Below are 4,453 nucleotides of genomic sequence, written 5' to 3' on the forward strand. Positions count from 1 at the left end.
GGTTCATATTTGTTGTCTGTACCTCCCATGTACCTTTCTATGTCTTTCTCATCCTCAGTGCTGCCAGATTGGTCACTCACATTTGGTACATTGCCCTTCTCTTCACCCAAATGAATACTTATCTCTATCTATCTAACAGCATTCCCTCCCCTCCCGTTCCACCACTGGTAACCAACAAAGAAAATTTCCTTCTATAAATAATAAACCTTTCCTTAACTTTTACAATAATGGACTAATACAACATTTGTTCTTTTTGTGATTGAGTTATTTCACTCAGCATAATGTCCTCCAAGTTCATTTATGAATCATGTTATCATTTCCTTTGTTGCTGTTGTATTAGTATATGCTGAATATTTGTGCTTGTCCTCTTTTTTATTGTCATGTGAAAGTTTCTCATTTTTCTTTGAGGTTATCCTAAGATTTATAAATCTATCCCGGGAGATTACAGGTTCTCTAGAGGGGTCTGGGCAAGGTTCACGGGTCCCTGAGAGGGGCCAGAGAAATTGCCTTTTTCCCAATTCTTTCAGGGCAGTTGGACTTCTTTCAGTACCATTGGTTCTTGATCATATGCTACCTCCTGAAATAGTTGACCATCAATAAATATTTTTGGTTTGTTTTTGTACAGTGACTCTGTATTTATGGGAACTCTGGTGGCATAGTGACTAAAGCATTTGACTGCTAACCAGAAGGCTAGCAGTTCAAACCCACCAGCTACTCCTGTGAAGGAAGGTTGGACAATCTACTTCCTTAGTGATACCGCCTCAGAAACCCAAAGAGGGATCGCTATGAGTAGGATCCGACTCGACTTGCAACTCGCAGATTGAATTTTTTTCTTTAGTTCTTTCAGCTTGAGAAATGCCGAAGGTGTTCTCTTTTGATTTTCGAACTTGAGGACTTCATGGACTTCATTATAACACTTTACTTTCTCTTTCTATTCCTCCCTTTGCGATCTTCTGTTCAGCTCTTTTATGTCATTATTTCTTTCATGTGCTTTAGCTACTCTCCATTTAAGAGCAATTTTCAGAGTCTCTTCTGACATCCCGTTTGGTCTTTTCTTCCTTTCCTGTATTTTTAATGACAATTTGCTTTCTTCATGTCTTGATGTCATCCTACAACTTGTCTGGTTTTTGGTCATTGCTGTTCAAAACTTCAGATCTATTCTTCAGATGATCTCTAAATTCAGGTGGGATATATTCAAGGTTGTATTTTGCCTTTTGTGGACTTGTTTTAATTTTTGTCAGCCTTAACTAGAGCTTGCATGTGGGCAATTGATGATCTGTTCTACAGTCAGCTCCTGGCCTTGTTTTGACTGATGATATTGAGCTTGTCCATTGCCTCTTTCCACATATGTAGTCAAACGAATTCCTGTGTATTCCATCTGGCAAGGTCCACATGTATAGCTGCTGTTGATGTTGTTGAGAAAATGTATTTGCAATGAACAAGTCTCTGGTCTTGCAAAATTCTATCGAGACCGCTGTTGTCATTTCTATCACCATATTTTCCAGCAATGGGTGAGTTATTCTTTGTTTTGAACTCACATTCCACTCACCAGTAAACATCAATACATCTTGATTGTATGTTTAATCAATTTCTGACAGCAGAAGTTTCATAAAAATCTTCAATTTCTTCATCTTTGGCTTTAATAGTTGGTGCTTAAATTTGAATAATAGTAGTATTAATGGGTCTTCCTTGTAGGTGTATGTATATCATCCTATCACTGACATCAGGATAGATCTTGAAATGTTCTTTTTGATGATGAAAGTGACACCATTCCTTTTCAAGTTGTCATTTCTGGAATAGTAGATTGTATGATTGTCTGATTCAAAATGGCCAATACCAGTCCATTTCAGCTCACTAATGCCTAGGATATGAATCTTTATACATTCCATTTCATTTTTGACAACTTCCAATTTTTCTGTTCATACTTCATATGGTCCATGTTTAAACTAGTAATGGATGTTTGCAGCTGTTTCTTGCAATTTTGAATTGTGCCCCATCAGCAAATGGAGGCCCCAAAAGCTTTACTCCATTCACATCATTAAGGTTGTCTCTACTTTGAAGAGGAAGCTCTTCCTCAATCATATTTCGAGTGTTTTCCAACCTGAGGGGCTCATCTTCCAGCACTATATCAGACAATGTTTCACTGTTATTCTTAAGGTTTCCACTGGCCAAGTTTTTGAGAAAATTGTCAAAACTGTCTAATACAGTCTGTTTTAGTCTGGAAACTCCACTAAAACCTATTCACTATGGGTGAACCTGCAGCTATTTGGAATACTGGAGGCATAGCCTCCAAACTCACAGCAACATGCAAGCCAACACAGTATGACAAACTGACAGATGAGTGGTGGTTTAGGAGGTTAGAAGTCCAAATTCAGAGTGCCAGCTCTAAGGGTGAAGGCCCCCAACCTTTCACTTCAGCTCTGTTTCTTATTCCAGCCCACTGGAGCTAAAGGTGTCTTCTAACTCAGACAGCTGCAGGATGTTGAGTCTGACTAACTCAAGATCAACAGGTAAAATGACACAATCCCAAAATGATCAGGCAACATGACAGACCAATGTTTCAAGTCCAGGAACAATCCCAAGATCACCAAGCAACATGGCAGGCCACTGAGATGAAGACTCAGCAGGATCCAGATGTGCCAAAAAACTCTAGACCTTTCTCAAGCTTCTACATATTTACTAGAAGCAGGCCACATCCCAAAGGCAACTACTTAGCTGCTCATAGCAGATTTCACCATGAAGGTGATTTACAATCTTATCATGGGGAGTAATGACATCTGGCTCTCCAGCCACTCAAAACCATGGCCCAGCCAAGATGACACATAACCTTAACTACCACAGCACTTCTTCACATCTTCATTTGCTTTATTGATATTTTGTTTATCACTCTCTTATTTTATATTGTCTTTCCTTCACCCAAATTAATATGTGTCCATTATCTAGTTGTGGTGCTGGTGAAGAATACTGAGAGTACCATGGACTGCCAAAAGAACTAATAAATCTTTCCTGGAAGAAGTGCAGACAGAATGCTCCTTGGAAGCAAGAATGTCCAGACTTTGTTTGACTTACTTTGGTCATGTTGTCAGAAGGGACCATTTCCTGGAGAAGGGATATCATATTTGGTATAGCAGAGGGTCAATGAAAAAAGAGGAAGGCCTTCAATGAGATGGATTGTCACAATGGCTGCAATGATGGGCTCAGGTATAGCAAGGATTGTGAGGTTGGCACAGAACCAGGCAGTGTTTCATTCTGTTGTACACAGGGTCATTATGAGTCAGAGCCTACTTGCTGGTACCTAACAACAACATAACAACATTATCTTGTTAGTGATTTTCCCTCCCCTCTTTCCCATCCTTGGTAATCATCAAAGAATGTTTGTTTCTGTATGTAAACCTTTCCTTGACTTTTTATAGAGTGGATTAATACAGTATTTGTCCTTTTTGTGATTGACTTATTTCACTCAGCATAATGTTATCAAAAGTCCCAGGGTCTAGGACAGAGGAGGAGTGAGCCGCAGGGATCCAGGTGAGGAGTGGGAACTCAGGCCATGCCCCAAAGCAGCAGGGCAGGAGAGCAGGAGAAAGGAGAGGAAAAGGCCCAGGGACCTGGACAGATGAGCAGTGAGCTACAGGGATCCAGGTGAGGAGAGGGAACCCAGGCATGCCCAAAGCAGCAGGGCAGGAGAGCAGGAGAAAGGAGAGGAAAAGGCCCAGGGACCAGGATGGATGAGGAGTGAGCCGCAGGGACCCAGGTGAGGAGAGGGAACCCAGGCCACACCCCAAAGCAGCAATGCAGGAGAACAGGAGAGAGGAGAAAAATAGTCCCAGTGACCAGGACAGAGCAAGGAGTCAGCTTCAGGGACCCAGGTAAGGGTGGCAGGAGAGGTTTCCAATAGGGAGACAAACTTGTCTGTCAGTTTGTCCTACCGTGGTGGTGTGTTGATGTGAGTCTTGAGGCTGGGCCACTGTTGTTTCAAACCCAGCAGGGTGCACATGGTGCACAGGTATTAGCCCAGCTTACAGACTGAGAGAGACTAGAAAGAAGAGGCTGTCCACTTCTCAAAGAATTGGTCAGGGAAAAGCTTATGAATAGCAAAGAAACACTGTCTGATACATTACCGCACAACTTTATGAATAGTCTGGATAGGTTAGAAGGCTCTCAAAATAGGACTGGGAAAGAGCTGCATCACCAGAGTAAACCCAGCCTTACTCATAAAGATAAGGTAAAGCTTTCGAGACCTCCATTTGCTGATATGGCACCACTCAAATTGGGGAGAAACAGCTGCAGACATCCATTAATCATTGGAACATGGAATGTACGAAGTATGAATCTAGGAAAATTGGAAGTTTAAAAATGAAATGAAATGCATAAAGATTGATATCCTAGGCATTAGTGAGCTGAAATGGATGGGTTTTGGCCATTTTTAATCAGACAACCATATGATCTACTATGC

Source organism: Orycteropus afer, unplaced genomic scaffold (assembly GCF_000298275.1).
Source record: "Orycteropus afer afer isolate SDZICR_OR568_19922 unplaced genomic scaffold, OryAfe1.0 scaffold00492, whole genome shotgun sequence".
Lineage (NCBI taxonomy): Eukaryota > Metazoa > Chordata > Mammalia > Tubulidentata > Orycteropodidae > Orycteropus > Orycteropus afer.